The sequence below is a fragment of the Pan paniscus genome, chromosome 9 (genome assembly GCF_029289425.2).
Source record: "Pan paniscus chromosome 9, NHGRI_mPanPan1-v2.0_pri, whole genome shotgun sequence".
Taxonomy (NCBI): Eukaryota; Metazoa; Chordata; class Mammalia; order Primates; family Hominidae; genus Pan; species Pan paniscus.
The window spans coordinates 97,525,207-97,551,476 of NC_073258.2; positions in this window are offsets into that span (position 1 = coordinate 97,525,207).

Consider the following 26,270-nt stretch of genomic DNA (forward strand, 5'->3'; position numbering starts at 1 on the left):
GAATTGAACATTGAAAACTAAGTAGATTTAGAAGGTTAAAAGGTAATGAAGCGGTGACATTGTCTGTGGTAATAGCTGAGGTTCTTTGCTTCGTGCCAAGAAAATTAAGGACACGGGACACACACAAGGAGTGAGTTTAAGAGAGGAAGTTTAATAAGGAAAAGAAAGAGAAAGGAAAACAACTCTCTCTTGCGAGAGAGAGGGACACTGGAATGGAATTCTGGCCTGTGGTGGAGTGCACCGGATTTTATAGACAGGCTTGAAAGGTGGTGTCTGATTTACATAGGAACCACAGATTGGTTGGACCAAATGTGATGTTTAGTTAGCCCTTGGGGAAGCTGGCCACCCCACCCTGATCTTTTTATTATGCAAAGGGGCTTTCCACTTGGCAGGCACCATGTTGTCTGCTCCCTACTGCATGTGTGGTTGGAAAGGAAAAGGGAAGATGGAGCCACCATTTTTAACATGCCTAGTCCCAGGTAGACTTTTCCTGTTGGCACAACTGCTGGCATTCACCCATGCAAGCTTCTAGCTTGCTTGTCTATGTCTGCAGCTCGATTTTACAGGTTGCTGTTTGTTAGAAAAGAAAATGATTTGAGGGCTGCTTTTCATTAAAAGGAAAACCGTACCAAGGACTCCCATACCCTCACTATCTGCCTAAATAATTTCTCCTTAACTCCTATATCAGTAAGAAAAGATATTTCAATACTAGGGATGAAAGGAACAAAACTATGAAACCAAAAGGAATTCTTGTTTGGGGAACTCTCAACAGACCAATGAGCAAATCATAGGAGATGATACCAAAATGTTGGAATCAAATTGAAGGGGTCTTGCAGATCATGCTAAGGAGTTTAGCTTAATTCTGTAGGCAGGGAGAGCCAAATATTGAAAGTGTCCGATGTGATTAGATTCCTTTTTTTTTTTTTTTTTTTTTGAGACGGAGTCTCGCTCTGTCGCCCAGGCTGGAGTGCAGTGGCGCGATCTCGGCTCACTGCAAGCTCCGCCTCCCGGGTTCACGCCATTCTCCTGCCTCAGCCTCCCGAGTAGCTGGGACTACAGGCGCCTGCTACCACGCCCGGCTAATTTTTTGTATTTTTAGTAGAGACGGGGTTTCACCGTGTTAGCCAGGATGGTCTCGATCTCCTGACCTCGTGATCCGCCCGCCTCGGCCTCCCAAAGTGCTGGGATTACAGGCGTGAGCCACCGCGCCCGGCCTAGATTCCTTTATACCTTGCCTGCCAAGAAATACCTATTCATTGAATTATTCAGCAAATATTAATTAAACATTCACTGAGTATTAGGCATTACATTAGAAACAGAGGATAGAACAGTGATTAATCCAGTCATTGTCCTTCTCCTTCTAGAACTTATTATCTAGTAGAAGAGACAATTGAAGAATTACAATATAATGTGATAATGGCTAAGATACAGGGAGGGCTAGGTGCATTTTAGCAAAAGCTAAGAAAATCTGATGATGGCAAGGAGGGGAGGACACAGGTTAGGGAGAATCTTTTGGGGAAAGTCATGTCTAGGTTGAAACAGTGGGATGAAGCTGTTAACTAGAATGGACAGATGGATGACAGCCTTGGTGCCAGAAAGAACTTGGAGCAAGGAACTGAAAGGTGATCTGAATGGCTGGAGTATCTCTGAGTGATTCATGACATATGAGGTACAATGTTAGGAAGATTATTTTCTTCATGATAACAGTAGCAGAAAGCTATAGAAGGGTGTTAAGCTTGAAAACAATCTAATTGTATTAACATTTTTTTTTAATTGTTATACTTTAAGTTTTAGGGTACATGTGCACAATGTGCAGGTTAGTTACATATGTATACATGTGACATGCTGTTGTGCTGCACTCATTAACTCATCATTTAGCATTAGGTATATCTCCTAATGCTATCCCTCCCCCCTCCCCCCACGCCACGCCACAACAGTCCCTAGAGTGTGATGTTCCCCTTCCTGTGTCCATGTGTTCTCATTGTTCAATTCTCACCTATGAGTGAGAATATGTGGTGTTTGGTTTTTTGTTCTTGCGATAGTTTACTGAGAATGATGATTTCCAATTTCATCCATGTCCCTACAAAGGACGTGAACTCATCATTTTTTATGGCCGCATAGTATTCCATGGTGTGTATGTGCCACATTTTCTTAATCCAGTCTATCATTGTTGGACATTTGGGTTGGTTCCAAGTCTTTGCTATTGTGGATAGTGCCGCAGTAAACATATGTGTGCATGTGTCTTTATAGCAGCATGATTTATAGTCCTTTGGGTATATACCCAGTAATGGGATGGCTGGGTCAAATGGTATTTCTAGTTCTAGATCCCTTAGGAATTGCCACACTGACTTCCACAATGGTTGAACTAGTTTACAGTCCCACCAACAGTGTAAAAGTGTTCCTGTTTCTCCACATCCTCTCCAGCACCTGTTGTTTCCTGACTTTTTAATGATTGCCATTGTAACTGGTGTGAGATGGTATCTCATTGTGGTTTTGATTTGCATTTCTCTGATGGCCAGTGATGGTGAGCATTTTTTCATGTGTCTGTTGGCTGCATAAACATCTTCTTTTGAGAAGTGTCTGTTCATGTCCTTTGCCCACTTTTTGATGGGGTTGTTTGTTTTTTTCTTGTAAATTTGTTTGAGTTCATTGTAGATTCTGGATATTAGCCCTTTGTCAGATGAGTAGGTTGTGAAAATTTTCTCCCATTTTGTAAGTTGCCTGTTCACTCTGATGGTAGTTTCTTTTGCTGTGCAGAAGCTCTTTAGTTTAATTAGATCCCATTTGTCAATTTTGGCTTTTGTTGCCATTGCTTTTGGTGTTTTAGACATGAAGTCCTTGCCCATGCCTATGTCCTGAATGGTAATGCCTAGGTTTTCTTCTACAGTTTTTATGGTTTTAGGTCTAATGTTTAAGTCTTTAATCCATCCTGAATTAGTTTTTGTATAAGGTGTAAGGAAGGGATCCAGTTTCAGCTTTCTACATATGGCTAGCCAGTTTTCCCAGCACCATTTATTAAATAGGGAATCCTTTCCCCATTGCTTATTTTTCTCAGGTTTGTCAAAGATCAGATAGTTGTAGATATGCGGTGTTATTTCTGAGGGCTCTGTTCTGTTCCATTGATCTATGTCTCTGTTTTGGTACCAATACCATGCTGTTTTGGTTACTGTAGACTTGTAGTATAGTTTGAAGTCAGGTAGTGTGATGCCTCCAGCTTTGTTCTTTTGGCTTAGGATTGACTTGGCCATGCAGGCTCTTTTTTGGTTCCATATGAACTTTAAAGTAGTTTTTTCCAATTCTGTGAAGAAAGTCATTGGTAGCTTGATGGGGATGGCATTGAATCTATAAATTACCTTGGGCAGTATGGCCATTTTCACAATATTGATTCTTCCTACCCGTGAGCATGGAATGTTCTTCCATTTGTTTGTATCCTCTTTTATTTCATTGAGCAGTGGTTTGTAGTTCTCCTTGAAGAGGACCTTCAAAGGATCATTTTAGGTGGGAGGAACTGTCAGGAGATTGTTGAAAAGTCCACTAAGAGATGAAGGTGGCCAAGTTAGGGCAGTAATTGAGATGGAGAGAAGTAGACAGTCTGAAGAAATATTTTGGGTTGAAATAAGGGATTGGCATAAACCTAAAAGGATTTTGGGGGTACAGAGTTCAGGGAGAGGGAGAAGTGTAGTTAAGGATAAATTTCAGAGTTATGCCTGAAATTACTAGTGTTAGTTACTAAGAGGCAAGGGTGTTTGCAATGGGGTTGGATAGGAAGAAAGGGAAGAAAATAAATTCAGCTTTTAGTGCATCAAGATTGTGATTCACATAGGATATTAAAGAGAATTTTCAGTAAGCACTTGTCTAAACTCCTGGGGAGAATTTGGGCTGGATACATATTCCCTCCCCCAACCCCTCCCCACACACTTGAGATTTGTTTGCATGTAAATAAATTATGGAAATTCAGAGCAAGGCATATTTTGTGTTTATCCATATTCTAGGTGAAACAAACCTATCTTAGCTTTCATGCTGACAGGTCTGCTAATTTCCTTATCTCTTTCTCATTGATGACAAACATAATCTCAGTTCATGCTCAGTGATCTGAAGTAAACTGTGAATAAAAATGTTTTGGTATGTTAGGAGGGACAAACAAGTTGTGGGTTTTAAACACACAGTAACAATAATCTGATCAATGGCTAGCAAAGTAGCAAAGTCATTTTATCATAATAAAAAGGTAGCTCTGCTTCTTCAGGTGTTGGTGTCTTCTAATCAAGCTACTGCAATGAAGATATTTACTGAATTGCAGCAGCTTCTCAGAGAAGTAAAATAAAGATTTATTAGGTAACAAATTTGTCAACATATGATCATGGCAGCTGTTCAGCATAGACCTCCCACTTTAAGTTCATGTTATTGGGAGACTGCCAAGCATCTGTAAAAGGAAAGAAACAGTGCTCGTGAATCCTATCCTTACACACACAGTGTATCCTGATTGTTCCATGCGATTTGCAGCTCTCCAGCTTCCAATCTGGTCTAGCTCCTGTATTTTCAAGTGACTCCATTTAACTGCTCCTGTAGCTCTTCATTTATTGCATGATGCTGTAGAAATAGTATAAACAGATCTGAGTTTGGGCAAGTCAGCTTTCTTATCTGGAAGATGGAGATAGTATTCTCCTTGAGCATGTGTTGTGAGTTGAATAAAATAGGGTAAAGTGCTGTGTGTAAAATGTGTGTGTTGTATTTTATAGGCACTTAGCAAATATTTACATGCACTTGTGGTGACTACCGCCCTTAAAACTGTTTTCTTGGAATTCCGTTCTGTGAGGCTGCTTCTATGAGAAACACAGACAGAAATATGTATAGGTATTCTAGCCTGTTCCCTCTCCCTTCTCAGAAAGGAGCTAGGCGCCAAGGAAAAAAAAATGCTGTTACAGGTTTAGAAGGATCACCAAATCTAATATCTTTAAAAAGCCATCCACTAACATTTTTGTATGATTAACTCATTCCCCGTTGATGCAGAAAGACCTGAACAGAATAAATAGCCTGTATGCATATATAATTGTTGTATTTTTCACAGTGAATTTAATGTGCCTCAATGTCAATAGTAACTAGATTTTTCGGTTGAAAATTGGAAAAACTATCAGGGTGACCCCAGAGCTTAGATTACGTGGCATTTACTGTCTTTGACATGAAGAGATTAATAGAGAGCTTATTCTACTTCATGAATGTAGATGATAATCTGAAAAACCATCCTGTTTTATGAATAATTTTGTGTCAATTGCTTCTAAATTAGATCTATGTTCCCCTGTGAATTCTTAATTAGTATCTTTGCTCCCATCTAATTTAAATTTAACATTTTTGTTTTCTTTGCACAAATTCTATTTTTGTAGAGCTCTGAAATGCACTTTTTAAAAGGATGTTTTTCAATGAGTCCAGATGGTACCAATAATTATTTATTATCTTTAGCTTCCACCATTATCTGTCATCCAATCTGTGATATTATAAATCATGTTCAGTCCTCAGAGCTGCTGTAGCAATTCACTGGAAAAACGCTTGTGTAATAAGTTCAGAGGAATCCAACATATTATCGAGGTAGAACTACTTTCAAAGCTTTAATTAAAAGTCTGATGACTATACTAGCTTCGTATTAGCGTTTTATGAGTAGTTGCATATGACTGTAATCCTTTTTGCTCGTCTCTAATTCACTGAATAATACCCAACTCTATTTTCATAGAACTTGTCACAGAGTGAATTGAAGTTTTACCTGTCACCGGTGTGAAACTAGGAAAAGTTATCAGCAGAAGTAATTTGCCGATTTAATAAATAAGACCCTTCAGTTAATTTTTACCTGGAGGGGATTAGAAAGCTCTTTCTGCTGGGGGTGGGGGTGACTCACTAGATCATGGTATTCAAGGGAAGACATGACTGCTTTGTTTTTATTGTTTACTCCAGGACCAAACCCATGTAAATGCTCAGTACATGCAATTTATTTTCAGTCCCTGGAATGATCTTCAAACCCTTGCGTGCCAGTTAAAGTGTACTTACCCAGACTATTCCTTTCAAACAGAATTAATCTTGCTATTTGAGTGTTCCCTTACCATTTTGTGATGATCTGTGATATAATACTTGTTGCATTTTTTATGATTTGTTTTCATTTATCTCTTTAAATGGTGATCTCATTGAGGACAAAGCCAAGATTTTTCTCATAAATCCTCATGTCAATAGTATCTAACGGAGTAGATTGCATATATCATGGGCTCAACAAACATCTTTTGAATTAATTACTAATCAGTGTTTCTGAGAGCAGTTGATGTGTATGTGTGTGCATCAGCCATAACTTGCTGTATTATTAGGACATAGCCTTTTGGTGGTCAACTAAAACTATTTTTCTTTTCTTCCTTTTTAATTTTTTTCTCTTCTTTCTCCATTACAAATTGCTATTAAATTTGCTTCTGCTAAAATGCAGGATATAATTAATTTAAAAAATACAAATGCAGGACTTTATATTGGGTCTTGCTATTATACATTTATTTTGCTGAATGTTTCAGCCTATCAAAATATTAAAAAATAAAATCCATCAAAATTACTTTTGAATGTTTGATTTAAAAAATATTCTATGTATTTACCCAAATTGTTCAGAAGCTCCTCAATTATGAAAGCAAAAACCAAGCCACTGGAGACTTCTCTTTAGTTCTAAACCAATTTATTAATCAACTCATTGATTATATTAAGTTATCTAACTATGAATAAACTTAATTGTACTATTATCCAGCTCAATTTCTATATGCTCCCCACAAGGATTTCATAAAAAAACTAAAACCTTCTTAAAATTAATTTTATATTACAGAGTGCCAATGTCTAGTATCTCAATAGAAAACATTAAGTGACAGCAATGGAAATAGTGGCATAAGAACTTTCAAAAAATTCTCTTATAAAAAGCAATGAGAACACTAGAAAAAGTTAACAAAAATCAGTGTTTTAAGAAACCAAGGCTTATAATAATTTGTGAACATTTATTCAAGAAAAATGGGCTGGGTGGAGTGGCTCATGCCTGTAATCCCAGCACTTTGGGAGGCTGAGGCAGGTGGATCACTTGAGCTTGGGAGTTTGAGACCAGCCTGACCAACATGGTGAAACCCTGTCTCTACTAAAAATAGAAAAATTAGCCAGGCATGGTGGTGGGTGCCTGTAATCCCAGCTACTCAGAAGGCTGAAGCAGGAGAATCAGAAGAATTAATTGAACCTGGGAGGCAGAGGTTGCAGTGAGCCGAGATTGTGCCATTGTACTCCAGCCTGGGTGACAAAGCCAGGTTCCATCTCAAAAAAAAAAAAAAAAGACTTATTCTTAGTAAAAACATTAAGTTTTGTGATGTTTCAACTTACCCTATCCCCATCTTCCTCTTCCCATCTGTGGTAGCCTTGAAAATCAACAGCCTTGTAATTATCTTGAAAACCAGCAGTCTAGCAGCCACTGGAGAATGTATTTGGGGTTGGAATTCCTACAAAGCCCCATTCTTAACTGTTATTATTTGACCTGTCTGGCAATTCCTTGGAAAATCCTACTCCCAATGCTTGTCTGTATTTGACCTGTGTTACAGCTTTCAGTATAAACACACTTTTGCCCAGGGATATTTGTTAAAAGAATTTGTGGCAATTGCTCGAGGTAGTGAAAGGCTGAGTTGACCAAAACACTTTTAAAAAAGCTTATTGGACCCATCTATTAAAGCTTTGGAAAGATCTGACATTTTCCTGGGAATCTAGAAGGGCCCTCACATGCAGAGACATGTTTTTGCATAGGTATGTGCATACTCAAGAAAGACCCAAGAAGGCCCTAAACTCTCCACAAGTAAGAAGTAAAAGCTGTATATGTGCCACATTTTCTTATACTATGCAGCTATAAAAAAGAATGAGTTCATGTCCTTTGCAGGGACACAGATGAAGCTGGAAACCATCGTTCTCAGCAAACTAACCCAGGAATAGAAAACCAAACACCGCATGTTCTCACTCATAAGTGGGAGATGAACAATGAGAACATATGGGCACAGGGAGGGGAACATCACACATTGAGGCCTGTTGGGGGTCAAGAGGAGGGATAGCATTAGGAGAAATACCTAATGTAGACGACAAGTTGATGGGTGCAGCAAACCACTATAGCACGTGTATATGTGTGTAACAAACCTGCATGTTCTGCACATGTATCCCAGAACTAAAGTATAATTTAAAAAAAAAAAAAGATAGTGTAGCCCTGCAGTTTACAATTAAGTGCTGGCCACGTTATTAACTTGTGCCCAAACCAGAGTAAAGACCCCTGAGGCAAAAAAAAAAAAAAAAAAAAAGAGGTAAAAGCTGGCTGGGCATGGTGGCTCATGGTTATAATCCCAGCACTTTGGGAGGTTGAGGCTGGCGGATCACCTGAGGTCAGGAGTTCGAGACCAGCCTGGCCAACATGGTGAAACCATGTCTCTACTAAAAATACAAAAAATATGAGCCGGGCATGGTGGCACACACCTGTAATCCCAGCTACTTGGGAGGCTAAGGCAGGAGAATCACTTGAACACGGGAGGCAGAGGTTGCAGTGAGCTGAGATCACACCACTGCCCTCCAGCCTGGGTGACAGAGCGAGACAAAAAAGCTAAGGCAGAGTGTTAAACTGCTGGGCTTGAGTGTTGAAGCCATGCCCCACCAGATACACAGAGAGCCCTTTGGTAAAAGATGGGAGCTTATTGGTTACAGGCATTTAAAGAAATTTACGTTCAGTCAGTATTTGACCAGTAAGCTGAGCAGAAACTTCGATAGCCCCACGGTACAAAGAACATAGACTTCAGAAACATAGTTCAGGAAAGTCACTAAACAAACAGCAGCAGCAGCAGCAACAATAACATGAACAAATAGCATTAAACACATATATTTAGACAGAAGAAAATTCTCGAAGCAATTTTGTAAATTTCCACCTTAAGAACTTAGAAAAAAACACATAAAGACATCATAAGAAAACTACCGACCAATGTCAGTTGTGAATATAGATTCACAAATCCTCAACAAAATACTAGCAAACTGAATCCAGCAACATACCAAAAGGATATCCACTGTGACAGGAGATGAGTAGCTCGCTAAAGATGTCTACATTTGAATCCCTGGAACCTTTAAATATTTTAGGCTACCTGGTAAAGGGCAATTAAGGTTGCAAATGGAATTAATGCTGCTAATTGAAAAAACAACAACAGCAAAAACCACACACCTTAAAACCTTAAACAGGAAGGGCATTTTGGATTATCCAGGTGAGCCTAATGTAATCACACAGGGACGGGAGTAAACAAGTGGAGGAATAAAGTGGAGGATCACGAGGGAAAGAGATCTCAAATGGCAGGACGTTGAAGCCTGTAGTGATTGTGAAGAGACGACTTCTGCAATTTTTCCATGGTGGGAATCTGTCTAGTATCATGGATGTGTGAGAAGAGCTGGAAGAGTTTTGTGCCTTACGTGCTGTGATGTGCATGCCTCCTGTGCTCAAGCTCTCAGTCAACTCTATTATCTACGCAGTTTCCAGACTGTAATACTTTGGAGATTAAAGGAACCAATGTATGAGGCAAAGTAGCATGGAAAATAAGAATTTAGAAGGATAGGCCAGGTGTGGTGGCTCACGCCTGTAATCCCAGCACTTTGGGAGGCCGAGGTGGGCAGATCATGAAGTCAGGAGTTAGAGGCCAGCCTGACCAACATGGTGAAACCCCGTCTCTACTAAAAATACAAAAAATTAGCCTGGCATGGTGGTGCGTGCCTGTAATCCCAGCTACTCGGGAGGCTGTGGCAGGAGAATGGCTTGAACCCGGGAGGTGGAGGTTGCAGTGAGCTGAGATCGCGCCACTGCACTCCAGCCTGAGTGGCAGAGTGAGACTCCATCTCAAAACAAACAAACAAAAAAGTTTAGAAGGATAGAAAAGGATATAAGGATATGGAATGACACTGGACATTGAGACATCAGTGGAAATGAAGATTTGGAACCAGAGGTGAGTTGGATAAAGGCAAACTTACACTTAAAAATCCAGATTCTCACCCTATATGGGCTGAAATACATGCATATATTTCAAAAGACAGGATAAATTTGCTCACTTATGTGTGACGTGGAATGTAAAGACTTGTAGAATACAGCTTAGGAGGGAACATAAAACTCCCACAGAGCTGAGTGAAAATCTCATTTCATTTCCTTATACATGTTATAGTCCATAATTCATTAAAATCCTGGAGAGCTTTGTATATGCCAATTATGAAGTTTCAAGTAGTTTCTCCAGGTCACAGGAGTTTCCAGTTTATCCTTTTATCCCATCCACTAATTATGAAAATAAATGAATATTATGCAAGCTTTCAATCTTGTTGTTCTCCCATTTCACCTGGCTTTAGGAGTGTGCCTGAAACAGGTGGCCTATGGCGTTGCAGCTCTGGATCAAGAAATGAGATACAGATGTAGTGAGGATCTTAGGGCCTCGGTGGTGGAGAGTGACACTGTCACTTCCTGTGCGTTTACTGTTGTTTAGTCATAACAATGCAGTGTCAGTGTTTGTAAATGCTTGTCTATTTTGGAAAACAAGGTTTCCTTTTGTTAACTTTTGTCACGAAGAATGTGGGCACCATGCTGTATGAGGTTCAGCCGAGAATATTGAAAATGGTTGCACCTGGTTCGCGTTTCTCCTAGGAGACTAATTTACTTTAAAAACTGATAGCATTGGCCAGGTGCGGTGGCTCATGCCTGTAATCCAAGCACTTTGGGAGGCTGAGGTGGGCAGATCACGAGGTCAGGAAATCGAGACCACCTTGGCCAACATGGTGAAACCCCATCTCTACTAAAATACAAAAAATTAGCCGGGTGTGGTGGCACGTGCCTGTAACCCCAGCTACTTGGGAGGCTGATGCAGGGGAATCGCTTGAACCCTGGAGGCGGAGGTTGCAGTGAGCTGAGATTGCACCACTGCACTCCAGCCTGGTGACAAAGCAAGACTCCACCTCAAAAAAAAAAAAGTATTATCAGTTTGTCACATCATATTTGTAATTTCCATGAGAGCCCCCTCCTTTTCCTGTTGGAACTGATGGGCCACAGTGAGAATAGATGGACCTCTTTTTCCAGTCCTCCTAGTCAACAGTCCACACCACAGCAAAATTCTTTAAGGCAATTTAATGTTGTTATTATCTATACTATGTTTCTGTTTTGAGATTTCTGAAGCCCTTTTTACAAATTACTTTCATGTAGCCAGTACTTCCAAGTTTGCTCACGTATGAATAGATGACAATAATTCCCCCATTTTGTTTTCCACGTATCTTTTCGGTCACAGGCTCTCACAGGTAAAAGTAGATGTTGACATTCTTTATGCCCATTGTTCCATCCATCTGAGGAGCCCTCCCCTGCCTCTTTATCTATTATAATTCGACTAATTCCTTCAAGATGCAATTTTCTATTACTCCTTTCACTGAGTCTTACCCATCATCCTGTCCCAAACTCATTTATTCCTTTTCTCTTACCCCGTAGAAAAATTTACTTTTAATTCTGTACAGATTGGTTCAATTCAACAACACTTTATTTTCTATGTAGTAGCATGGTGGTCTGGAGCTGACTAAAGCCTGGCTCTACTGCATCTAGCCGTGGGAATGTTGGCAAAGTACCTACTATCTGCCTCTTGTTTCCTTATTTGTAAAGTGGGATAGTAATAATGGTTACTTCTTAGGGCTGTTCTGAGGGTTACATGTGTTAATATACAAAGTGCTTAAGGGAGGGCCACTGTTTTTGACACTCAGGCTTTGCCTTATACAATTCCAGAAGCATCTTTGATATAGAATGCAATGTAAATGGTGCCCTGGAATTGTGCACTATACTGCCTGAACAATAATTAATGGCTACCCTACTTAGTCGCTGGCACATAAAAGTAGCTCCAGATGGCCAGGCGCGGTGGCTCATGCCTGTAATCCTAGCACTTTGTGAGGCCGAGGCGGGAGGATCATGAGGTCAGGAGATCGAGACCATCCAGGCTAACACAGTGAGACTCCGTCTCTACTAAAAATACAAAAAATTAGCCGGGCGTGGTGGCGGGTGCCTATAGTCCCAGCTACTCGGGAGGCTGAGTCAGGAGAATGGCGTGAACCCGGGAGGCGGAGCTTGCAGTGAGCCGAGATCTCGCCACTGCACTCCAGCCTGGGTGACAGAGCAAGACTCCGTCTCAAAAAAAAAAAAAAGAAAAAGAAAAAGAAAAATAGCTCCAAGTGTTTAGAAGTATTGATATTATTGTGATTCTTTATTTCATAGGGATAAAACATCTATATCCTTAGATTACTTATTATTTCTAACTTCACATCCTTCCTTTCTCATCTCCCGTTTGCTTCTGCTCATCTCTTACATGTTTAGTTGTTAACCACAGTCAACTCAGTCTTTCACACTGTATACATTATTTCTAGGAAATTATAAATTACTAAACTTATACATGGAGAAAAATTAGATAAATAGGAAAGTGAGAAAGTTATCTAAAAGTGACTTCATTCTCCATAGAAATGGAAGGCAAAGGCATTTTCTGTGCTGAATACTTATTTTACGATGAAGAAAATTATTCCCTTGCAAACTATCTACTGTTATTTTAAAACCCTAACAAATACAACACAAATATATGATAATAATTTGATAAATCACATGCATAAATATTTAGGCAAAAATCTCAAAATGTTAGTAATTGAAATTTGCAGTTCACTCAAAAAACAACACAACCAATATGAAGTTTGTTTTAACTATGGTAGGATGGTTCAGTATGAGAATATCTATGAATGCAATGACTATATCAAATAATCGACAGTTTGAAAAAGCATTTCAAAAAATTATGCAGTAAATTTAATATCTCAATAAAATAAAACATCTGCCATGGCTAAAACAAACCTCACATTGGTTTTGATGTTTTTTAATGGACTGCAGATTGCAGTTACTAAGACATCTATTCTTAGAATAAGTATACAATTTTGTAATGTTTCAAAATCTGATACTTATATCTCAAATTAAGCATCAGCATTGTACTTTAAGATTGAAAGCAGAAGCATTCATTTTATACTAAAAGTTGTTAGTTACCCATATGCAGGTAGAGAAATTTGTCTTGCCTTTACTTACCATGTCTTTCCTCTTTACCTACATACCTAGAAGAGCTGTCATTATTAGATGTGATTTATTATTAAAATAAATATTGTTTACCAAAAACATTTTACATTTCAAGAATTATATTCAAGATCTTGTCTTCTAGTTTTTAAACTGGTATTTCTAGTGATTGTGTGTACCTCTATGTTCACATGTTTAATTGACTTCAGTGCTCCATATTAGTTCTTTTTCATTTTGACTTTATTTCCCCTTAGTTCTTGATCTTGTTTTCTATTTCAATCAGCTAGAAAATCTGTAAGAAATGTTCTAAATAAAATATAAGGGTAATCATTTCAGGGCATTAAATATTCATGAATATTTTATTTTCCCACAAGAATAACAACTTTATAGGTAAAAACTGTTGTGTCACAATATGTTTTTCTTAAAAATCATAGTGCTCCTTTTTCTTTGGATATGTTGATTATTCAAGAGAAATGCAAAGCCTTTTTTATAGCTAAAATTTCACTAGTTGAATGATTATAGGATTTTTTTTTACTATCTTTGTAATATAAAACATTATTGAGAAAAGTCAAATAAAACTTAGGTAAAAGAGAAATATATCCTTTTCATGGATTGGAAGACATTAAATGGTATCAGTTTTCTCTAGAATGGTCACCCTGGCCAAATCCCTACTATAAATTTTTAGTGAAACATGACAAGATTATTCTAAGATACATATACACACATACACACACACACACGTACACATACGTGTATATAGCCAAAGTAAAGAAGAAAAAATGCAAGAGATTGCTATTCTAGTAGATACCGCGACTCAATAAAAATCTATAAAACTTAAGCCAGCATGATATGCTCACAATGAGAGAACAAATGAATAGTAGAATGGAAGAGAGACCACCCTAGAGTCAGACTAGTGCCATATGAACATTTGATTTATGACAAAAGTTGAAATGCATAGCAGTTTGGAAGGGACTATCTTTTCAATAAAAATGCTGGAATAATTGGATATCCACCTGAAAAAAAATGAAACTCGATTTCTATCTCCCACTATATACAAAAATCAATTCCAATTGTTAAAAGCAAAACAACAAAGTTTTCAGAAGATGAATGAAGACTATCTCCATGACCTTGCAGCTGGAAAAATTTTCTTAAAATACATAAAGTGCTAAGAATAAAGAAGATTAATAAAGTAGAAGATTGGTAAATTTGACTGTAATAAAATTGAGACCTTCTGTTTATCAAATGTCATTGTTGAGTGAAATGACAAATTATGTAGTGAGAGAAAGTACTTGCAAAATATATAATTGTCACAAAACCCTTATCCATAATTTCTACAAATGAATGAGAAGACAGAGTAGAAAAATGGGTAAAAGAATGTAAAGCCAGTTTATGAGAGGATATCCAAGTAGCCAAATGAAAATTTGTTCAACCTCAGTAGTAATTAGAGAAATGGAGATAAAAATCATATATGATACCAGTATACACATATCAGAATGGCTAAAAATGAAAAAGACTGATGATAAATTTTGGCAAAGCTGCACATCAGTGAGAATTTTCATGAACAATGCTGATGTTATTGTAAATAAGTATAATCATTTTGGAAAATTCTTTGTTGTTTTTTGTTAATATTGAATGTATGCATCTCAGTAACTTGGCTATGCTACTTCTATTTATAGACGTAGACATGAAAACATGGATAAAACATATAATTTATTCATAACACTCAAACTGTAAACAAACCATATGTCCTTGTATAGTAGAATTATTAAACAGTGGTATTCTCATACAATAAAATTCTATACAGCAAAGAAAGTAATAAACTTCAGATGCACACAACAATATAGGTGAATCCAAAAGACAATGTTTTCTGAAGAATTGTAATGAAAAAAACAGCTAAAATACATATTTCAAAAATACTAATCCTTAAGCTTAGTCACATACAAATAGCTGATGTAACCATTAACGAAAAGAGTTGATCAACATAAAATTCAAGATAGCAATTTTTTTTGAGGAAAGGAAGACTTATGAGTGGGAAGATGCATGCTGAGGATGTCTGCAATGTTGTTGATGTTTTAAACATTTTTTCACGAGTGGTGGTTTAATATTGGTAATAAAGAGAATTTGTTAATGTGAACATTTGTATTTTCTGTATGTGTGCTATTTAACCATAAAATGTTTTGTTTCTTACAAGAAAATATGCTAAAAGTTAATTAAGTTCCTGAGGTACAGTTTTAGTATAGTGACTCTTTTCTTTCTTTTCATCTTCTAAATAAGAGATATCATCTATCAAATAATTTTATGCTTCTGCCAGGTAAAGATGCAAGACTGAAAGATATTGGTTAGATGCTGAAATATTAAAATTTTAGAATATCTTATTGATTTATGGAGACAACAGAAGAAAATATTTGATTTTGAAATTATCCCCCAAACAGAAAATATGTTTGTTATCCACAGATAATTAACAAATGAGTCTGCAGTCCTTCTGTGACTGAGACTCTTCACCTATTGATGATGTGTGTGACAATCTGTATCACCTATAGAAATGGCCAAAATTTTGAAGATGCCTAGGCCTGCTATCAGACATCAAACTTTTGGTTTTAACATTTCCAGATTTTAACTATGTGATCCTAGAAGGCCATTTGCTGGTTTCCTCAGTTTTAATCTACCTCCTTTTAGAAATTACACTAATTGAGAGGTGGTATGAGAAATGACTAGAGCTATAGATAATTAACAGAGATTTTACATGGCCTTCAGAGGGTGGATTTGTACTTTTTAACGTGAATGAGAGAACTGTAATTGTAAAAACCATGGGAGTCTTACATTTGCTTAATTTGAGGCTAGTTCTCTATAACTTATTGGGTTAATAGACACTTTTTCCTGATCTGCTTATGATAGGTGAGAAACTACTTCAATTCACATTTTAAAAATGCAATTATCCCTTGTTCTTCATGGAAAATTGGTTTCAGGACTCCAGTGGATACTAAAATTCATGGATACTCAAGTCCTGCAGTCTGCCATGAGGAACCTGCAGATACAAAACATTGAACCTCAGTATCCACAGGTGCTGCGTCACACACATACGGTATTTTTGATGAGCAGTTGGTTGAAACTGCAGATATATAGGACTTACTGTCTACAGTATTTTAAAGAATAGTTTTAGGCTCAAAAAATATTGTAAAGATTGTACAGAGAGTTCCCATAACCCCGTCCCCCAGTTTCTCCTACTGTTAATGTCTTATATTAGTATGATACATTTGTTACAATTAATGAACAAATATTGGTACATTATTACTAAAGTCCACACTTTAGTTTTTCTTAGTTTGTATTTAATGTACTTTTTCTTTTCCATATATGTTGTCATAACTCGTTGATCTTCTCTTGGCTATGATGATTTCTTAGATGTGTTTTTTATGACCTTGACAGTTTTGAGGTGCCTTGGTCAGATATTTTATAAAATACCCTTCAAATGAGATTTGTCTTGAGTTTGTATAATTAAACTGGGATTATAGGTTTTTGGGGAGAAGATCACAGAGGAAAAGTGCAATTTTTATCACATCATAGCAAGGGTACATACTATCAACATGGCTTATCACTATTAATGTTGACCTTAATCACCTGGCTGAGAGAGAGTTTGTCAGATTTTGCCACTCTCAAGTTACCATATTTTCATTTTTTCCTTGTTATGCTCTTTGGAAGGAGTCACAGCGCACATCATCCCAAATGTATGGAGTTTAACTCCACTTCCTTGAGAGTGGGACAGCTACATAATTGTTGTTGTTGTTGTTTCTGCATGGGATATTTGTCTATTTTCCTCCATTTATTTATATTATTATGGATTAATTCAAGTCTTAAGTGGAGTTATGTATACCCATATTGGGTCACATCAGTCCTAATTTACCAGACCTCAAATTACCTCTTCAGCTTCATATGGTATCCACAGGGTCACATCCATTGTTCTGAACAGGCTGAATTGTCCTCTATTCCACACACGTCCATTGCTTTTTTATATTGACAAACCTCTAGCAGAAATATTCTTCCTTGCCTTCTTCATCTAGAAAAGTTTTACTCATTCACTTTTCAAGATGAATTTTAAATGTGATGTCATCTATGAAACTTTCTGCAACTTTTCCAAATACTGAGTCCTTTACTGCTCTTTTCTCAAAAAAAACTGCATATGCCTTTTTTATAGGAGTTAAGTTTTATGGCAATTATAGATTTATATGACTCTATATCCCATTTGATTGTGAGTTTCATCAATACAGGAACTAGATCTTATTCTTCTCTGCAATAGCCCCTGTGGCTAGAATAGTGTCTGAAACTGAAGTTTCTCTTAAATCTGAATAAATAATAAAACCAACAATGAGAGATGCTCTGAGTGCTCTTGAAACACACATTTTTAACCATTGCTATATTCTTGTGAAGGAGATCATTGGGTGGAAATCATTTTGTGCATTGTTTTTCTAATTAATCCTATTACAGCAGAGGCTGTATATACTCAATTATCTTGTTCAAAATCAATTTCCTTACTGCTTTCAGGAAATGCAGCCATGCTTACATTAAAACAATGTGTCTTCACCATCTAGTTTCCTGGGGGGTGGATCTGTTTTAAAGGGCTCATTACAAATCTCTACATGCCATGGGAATTGCCAATAGATCATGATGTCATCATGGCAACTTTATATTGTTTGATCAGATTGGTCAAATACTCTATGCCAACATTTGGCCAGAAGTCACCGTTTTTTCATTTTTGGGGTGTTTTCAGCTTTCTGGAATACCCACAGTGGACTGCAATTCCTATTACGAGTCTTTTTTATTGTGTTAATTAGATGATGTCTCACTGTTAAGTAATTTTACCTTAAACTTACAAGAGAGGACATTATTCTTTGTTGTACTTCTATGATTTTGTGTAAGATGTGGTAGAATTACTAAATGGGGCCTAAGACTTGTGGGTTTCTCTTTGAAAATATGTTAGGGCATCTCTAAACAACAAAGGTTTTTTGAAGTAGAGAAGATTAATAGGAGGGTCTTTCTGGCCCTCTATCTAAGAGATAAAAGTTTTTTTTTTTTTTTTTTTTTGATGGGGGATTCTACCATGTACACTTGCGTGGTTGGTGAATGTTTCTTTGTGCTTGTCCAGTGAGCAGCCTGCCAGACCCTAGATGCGAATTAGAAGAGTGCACTGGCCCACGTGTAGGTAATTCACTCCTTAGTATGGATTCACTTTGCTTTAAACTGTCTTTTAATCAGCTCTGTTTGGCACAGATGATAGGAGAACACATTACAGAATGTTAAGTCAAGCTCTAGGTCTGTTTTGATTTGCAGAGTATTTGGTTTTGAGAAGAGCATTTTCCAGGATGTCTGGGGAGAAAATGCTTTTCTGATGAGCAGAGAATCACAGGCCATTAAGAGGGCACCTAAGGCCCCAGGCAGAGGTTGAAAAATCAACATGCGCTTGTGACAGAACGACTTTTTCCATCAGATTTCTGATTGCCAGGAGCCAGCTGGGATGAATGTTTTTTAAAAGTTGAATTTGCAACCACAAGACAGGATTAGGTTTTGGCTTCTCCGCTTCCTGGTTCTTTATTCAATGCAGGGTTAAGAGTGACTAACACTTCAGGTTAAAAGTTAAAATCCTATTAACATATAAGTTAACTTTATAACTGTATTTTTTGAGTCACTTTTAGTATAGAGATTTTAGATTTTATTTATATAAATTGTAAAGTATCAAACCACATATATAAATTAGCAATTTATATGAATACATAATAAGAGTAGCAATGTAAACAAATTTTAGACAAGATCGGGCACATTCAGGGTGGTATGGCTGTAGAAGAAACAACTTTTAAAATCATTTAAAACTGTTGCTTTTCTGGCAAAAGTAAAAATCAAAAAATAATTTCCCAGAATTATTTTTGGAGAACATAACTTTTAATTTTGCTTGATACGAGAAAATAACTACTTGCTATATATTCTTTCATATATTGTCAACATTTTTATTTTCAGGACTAGATAGAATAATGTCGGGTTGAATAACTTTTATAAAATTTAGTAATAAAATATATGCTGTTATGAATTTTTTTGAATTTCAATTAATGCACTAAAGTACTGAAGATCAACTAATTTCCACAAGTCAGCCAGTAGCATCCAGTACACATACACAGACCCTCATGATATGACTTTGAAATTGTGGAAACTCAAAGTAGAGAAAATCTTCTAATCATAGCCATCTACTCACTGTAGTTTTATAGCACTGATCTTATATATATTTTGTGTGTGTTTCATGAATTCAATGCTATTGGTGCTCATATAATACCTAAGGCAATCAATGACAGATTAAGATTTTGTCAGGTAGGGAAACCATTATAATCTCTAAGATATTTTTCTTTTTCCGAGAATAAATTTTCGTCCCCTGGAGGCGATATCATTCCCATTGAAATGCGTGGTTTATGGTAGATTCATTGATGTCGACAGCCTTGAATTCTCAATTAGAAAAATAGGAATTATATAATCAAACTTACATTTAAATGTGTCCCAATACAATGCGTGGTTGTGTAGTTTATTATTAGTTCAAGCAGTATTTTTGACTATCAGCCATATATCACACATGATGGTAGGTGATAGTGATACATAGTTGAATAGCATATCAAGAAGATTTGGTTTTTACACTCAAAAAACTTGCAGTATAAACAGGTAGGCAAACATATAGACAGATAATTTTAATACAATATGGCAAGTATAGTTATTGTAGTGGGCAAAGAAGGATCCTAGCTTACTTTTCCCATAGGTTAAGGAAACGTGGAATGACAAAAAATTCATTATAAAGAATGAATGGGGTATGAGTCTGGAAGAAGCCTCATGATACATGAGGGCAGAAGGAGAACAATCTAGTTGAGAAAAACAGCATTTGGAATGGCAACATGAAACTATTTAACTAATGTACTCTTTGCACAAGCAAAATCAACTTAAAAATTTTTTTTTGAATAAGAATCTCACTCTGTTGCCCAGGCTGGAGTGCGATGGCATGATCATGCTTCATGGTTCAATGTAACTTTGAACTCCTGGTCTCAAACGATCCATTCCCTGACTATTACCTCAACCTCCCAAGTAGCTGGGGCTATGGGTATGCACCACCACACCTGGCTGACTTAAAAAAAAATATTTTGTAGAGACAAGATATTACTTTTTGGCTTAGGCTGGTCTTGAACTTCTGGCCTCAAGCAACCTCCTGCCTGGGTCTCCCAAGGCAGTGGGATTACAGTGGTTCTTAATCTTTTTCACCAATGTACCCCTAACAACAGAGATGGTTGTTAATACTGCATTGTTATTTTAAGGATTAAAAGCTGTTATTTTAAACTTAAAATTTCATGTGAATTTTGGACTCTATTTTATATCTGCTTACTAATAATTTTAAATTACTTGTTAATTAAATTGCTCCAAAAAATATTTGAGTAATGCCGATGGTCTTAAAAGATGTGTCATGTTTATGCTTTGAGCATCCTATGGTACATCTTCATATCTGTGGTAATAGGTATGTCTGTGTTTGAGAATTAAGTGTGGCCTTAGGTTATGAAGGAAATTTAAAAATAGTGGAAAAGTAGTAGCATGTATTTCTCCTTTAAATAGAATATTCAAGTTGCATGGAAGAGGATGAATTTGAAGGAATTAAGAGTGGAAATAATCAAGAAGCTACTGCAGTAGTTTCAGTAAGAAGGAACTTAGGCTTATATCCTCCCATGGACACTGGGAGTTAGAGACTATATTTTTATTACATTTCAAAGGAACAGCACCCAGGTCCTTGAGAAATACATTCCTGGGTTGTAAAACTGGCAAGAAGCATTTAAAAAGATTTACATGTTAAAGGAGAAAAGAAAGGACTTACAATTCCAAGTTTTCTAAAGTCAATGTTCTAAGAAAAAGGAGGTGGGTGCCTAGAGATGGGAACAAGTCTGTTTAAAATTCAGTCAAGGGAAGGGGAATATCAAGGACGTGTTAGTCAGTCTTAAAGGTTAAATTTTAAAACTGACCTAAAGGATGAGCGTGGCGGCTCACACCTATAATCCCAGCACTTTGGGAAGAAGAGATGAGAGTTTCACTTGAACCCAGGAGTTTGAGACCAGCCTGAGCAACATAGCAAGACCCTGTTTCTGCAAATAAATAAATAATAGCCGGGCTTGGTGGCATGCAGATGTAGACCCAGTTACTCAGGAGGCTGAGGAGGGAGGATTTCTTGAGCCCGGGAAAGAACCTGTCTCTAAATAAATAAAAAAAAAAAAAAAGAAAAATAAAGCTAACCAGCTGACTTCCAACAACTGTGTATGAAATAACAAAGGAAAGAGGGAGAGACAAGAAGAAAATAGCCAACATATGAACAAGTGTGTGTGTGTGTGTGTGTGTGTGTGTATACATATGCAAAACAAGTAAAGAGAAAAGACTAGAAATTCCATGGGCATAAACCCATTTATGTACTTTTGCTTTGAAAAGATTACTTGATCAGGAGCAATGCTGTTTGGAATACTGTCACAGTGCGTAATTGTGATTGACTTTCTGCAAAATAGCACAGTCTACAGGGTTGTGAATGGTGATGCAGGCAACATCATTTTGTCTGGAAAGATTATCCATATTCAGAATATATGTGTATGTTTTAGGGAAGATGAATATCTGACCCCTCACAATGGAAAAGGTCCAACATAAACAACATACCAGTTGACTAGCTGATTCTACGCTAGCCTGGGAAATGGTATTCCAGCAGGGGTTCAGGATTGGTCTCTTCTGTTGGCAGATTGGACACTCAGCAGTAGCAGTAACTAGGTCAGATTTGGTAAGATAAAGTCCAAGTTTTGAGCCATGGGACCGTCTTTATTCCTGCCACCAGGGACACTTTGTACATGGGTCCATTGATCTTGTAATGAATTGATTGGGGAAAAGAAGTAACTGGCATATGTGTAATTTTGTCCACTGGAATATTGACAATGTATTAAATTGAACATGCTGAAATGTTCACTTTTGTGAACATACACATGGGACAGAGATATCTTCATAGCTATGTGCCCACTGTGAGAGGCCCATCCACATGTCTGTCCCAGACACTCGTGTTACTAATATCCCAATCACATTCATTCTGTCTGTGACCCTCCAGCAAAACCATCAGTAATTGTCTATGATCCAGCCTTCTCTCAGTCCAGGAAATGTAGACAACCAAATATACCATTTGAACTTATGCTCATATGGAATAGTTTACTGCTGTCATTCACAGTCATGTTTGAATGAGTCCCTATTGCTGCATCCACCCACTTGGGTTTCTTCCTATATTTTCTGTCTGGGGAACTCCTCATTCTCTGGCTTGCATATTTTACTAAGTCATCTAAAGTACTTGTTATTTTCTGTTTATCAGATTCAATCATCAATATAGTGGACCACTGTGATATTTTGCAGAATGTTGAGATGGTCAGCATCTCTATGAACTGTATTATGGTGGAAGGTGAGAATTGTCTTAGTTGTGAGTTAATATACCTTACCTTACAAAGGTATATTCTTGGTCCTTCCACGTAAAATAACACTGTTTTTGGTAGTCCTTCCACATTGATAGGGAGAAAAAGCATTAGCTAGGTCAATAGCTGCATACCAAGTGCCAGGGGCCATGTTGATTTACTCAAGCAAAGATGTTACATCTAGAACAAGAGCTGCAATTAGATTTACTACCTAATGAAGTTTGTGATAATCCAGTCTTTTCCCATATCCATCTAACTTTTTCACGGGCCAGTCACATGATTAAGTGAGATTATGATAGGTATCAACACCCTTGCATTTTGGAAATATTTGAAGTTGGCAGAAATCTCTGAAATTTCCCCCAAAGTGTAATATTGCTTTCGATGTATTATTTCAGTTGTTATGCAAGTTCCAGGATCTTCCATTTGGTTCTTCCTACTATGGACATTACCCTTTGGGTCAAAAAACCAATTTATATATTCTACCAGTTTCTGAATATGTCTGTTTTAACTATACCATCAGGCCCTGTTGAGAAATACATACAGGGTGGATCTATGTACTTACTGGATCCACTGTCATTCACATTTGGGCAGACTCCATTGGTCATCTGACTACCATAAACCCCTACTTTAACTGGTGAGTCACAGTGGCATTTTGGGACCCTAAGAATTACTGATACTTTGTCAATGTCTAGTAATGCCCAGAAAGTATTTACTTTTCCCTTGTACACTCTTATTCTAGTAACTGGCTGCAGTACCTTTTGGAAAATGGTTGGGGAAATAATTGTTAGATATACTAGTGGCACTGCCGCAGGGCCCTTTCACAAGGAGACCCAGACTGCTCTTTAAGAGATTCTGTATCCTAAACTGCCTTAGATGTGGAAAGTGAGTTAGAAGTCATGACCAAGCATTGTGGTGACTCAAGTCAGGATTTGGCCATCAGACTTAGATTTTTCTTTTCTGGTACATTTCAATAACGTTCTTGCAGTCTTCCCACCTGTTTCATTCTTAGGGACATTGTAATCAATTAGTCACTCTCAGAGATCCCCGAAGGTCAAAACTCTGCTGCCCTTTGTGACAAATGTGTTTATTTTGTCTTTGACAAGTAAGTGATGTCACTTGGTCTCTGCTTCTCTAGGAATCCCATTATTCTCTTTGAAATCAGGAGCCTATCTCAATTACTATATTTCCCATTGTTATATCTGGCTGACTAAGAAGTAGAACCATGGAGATTCTCAAGGACGAGAGTGCTGCCCTTAGAAATGTATTTGGCAATGAATAGTGGAGAAATTATCTCCTGGGTCTTCTTGGTGGATGGCTGGGTATATCATAGGTTAATCCACACCAACATTCCCATCTTCATAAACTTTGAATTCATTCCTGCTTATCATTTCAGGGAAGCACTAACAGCTCCTCCTTATTAAACATATCCCACCATTAAGTCTTAATTTCAGTCCACCAACCAAGTAGGACATCAGAACCACTTCCAGGTGCATAAGCCAATTCATTAAATTCAGATTACTGAGTAACTGCACTCATATAAATGCATTTTGCTTGATCTGGTGTTATATTCCACCTTCCTTGGTTTAATAGCTATAGAATTAACTACAAAACACAAATCCCAGGATTTTGCTGACAGATACTACACAACTTTGCAATTCTTTGGAGTATAATCTCTTTCCTCTTGGGCCAAGCTGTGTAACTGACACGTGGAGAATATCCTTACAAGGAATCGGCCCCAGGTGAGGTTATCACAGAGTTTTCAAGCAAAGGAAGGAAGGAAGGCCTTTCCAGACGCAGGAGTGAAAGCTACTTCCGTTGGTCAGGGAGGTTCAATGTGCCTCAGGGATTTGAGATGCTCGTTTCATTTGAGTCCAACAGGATGTCCTCATTCAGAATTGTAGTGGCATGTTGTTTTTAAATCAATGTCCTAATGCTCACATGTGAAACTTGCGAAGGATGTAAATTTAACTGATATTTGATTCTGTAACCTGCATAACTAAATTTAGTATTTGATTTTTTGGCAATATAATCAATAAAATATCTCTATTATTTTTGTTTTATTTATTTTGGGGGTTTTTGTTTGTTTTTCCTATTAGTGCTCAAATATACTCAGGATATTCTGTTCCAAAACATAGTCTTTGTAGTTATTTTCACTGCAGATAAGTGCAGCAGTCACATGGGCATCCAAGGCACCTATTTCAGTTGGAACGTCATCACAGTTAAGTATGTAATAACATGACTAATTGTGATGCCACTGCTTGGCATGAATTATCAGCATACCCTTTTGCACTGGCAAGTAGTAACTCAGGGCTGTATTGAATTTCAAGGGAAGGACCAATCCTATCCCCCAATCCCACCTTTGAGTGTCTGCCTCCTGGGACTACTTTTGGTACCCATTTTGCATCTTTCGGGGTCCAATCATAGAAAATCACACCAATAATTTGGAGACAGAAAATTCAGTATAAGAAAAATTAATTGGTAAAATTAGTTAAAAGTGTAATGGAGTACTTTAGGTGGTATAGAAGTAGCAAGTTCAGAAAGCAGCTGCTTCCTCTGGAATTGTAGGATGGTGAGTAAAGAGACTAAGAACTTAGCAAATCTCTCTTACTCCAAGACTGTGATTCAGACCTTTTTGGAGAGGATGGCTGAAACAGGAAAACATAGCCTGATGGTGCCAAAGAAATTTGCCAGAGACTACAGGCCAGAGTTGGTTCATAAGTGTGGTTCTCCATGTGGCTGGAAACAGTTTCCAGAGGTTGCTGGCTGGAGCTGGTATATAGAATCAGCCAGATGGGTGGTTGGAGAGGCTTATTGGAGAGTAGAGGCCATAGTTCTGTGAGGGTCATTAAGAACAATACTACTGGGCCACTCACATGTAATCTGCAGGAAACAAAAAAGCACTCTGGTGTCTGGAAAAGAAGTTTTCTCTATAATGGCTTTACAATTATTACCCTCTGTTGTCAAAGCCTAACAGCAAACTGTCTGGCAAAGGAAAGATGTTTATTCGACACACTCTAGTATCACAAAGCAAGGAAAAGAAGAGTAGATTTGGAGCTGAGATAAATTGGTAAGATAACCAGTATAGTTTTGGACATTGGGATTGAGGTGCCTGTAAGACATCAACATAGATAATTAGCAAACCTTTAGATATGGTGTTCTGAAAAATCTCAGGGCTTTTAATGTAGGTGGTGTTGTTATCCGCATAAGAGTGTTTGAGATCTCCAAGGAGAGCATACAGAGGAGAGGCTAATGGGCTAAAACAAGAGCCAAAGGAAGCGCCATTCCTTAAGGGCTGGTCAGAGAGGATGTGAAGCCCCAAAAGAAGGGCTAGAAGAAGTGACAGTAGGACAGGTAAGGGTGATAGGTTTCATGGAGGCTCAAAGAGTAGAGGTGCAAAGAAGTGAGAGTGATCACCACGGTCAAATTTAGCAGGAGAAACTAGCAAGAAAAGGCATGAGTAAAGGCAATACTCCTGATTAAAAGAAATCTGGAAGAAGATGAATCTAAGTTTTATTTAGAGAGACATAAGATAATTTCAAGAAGTTTAGCTAAAAACAATAGACAGGATGCAGCAATCTGGGGGCAGGATGCAAGTGGCTGCTGAATGGTCAAATGAAATAGATTACTTTTTCATAGGAAAAACATGAACATGTTTTAGCCTGCAGATGTCTTTTGTT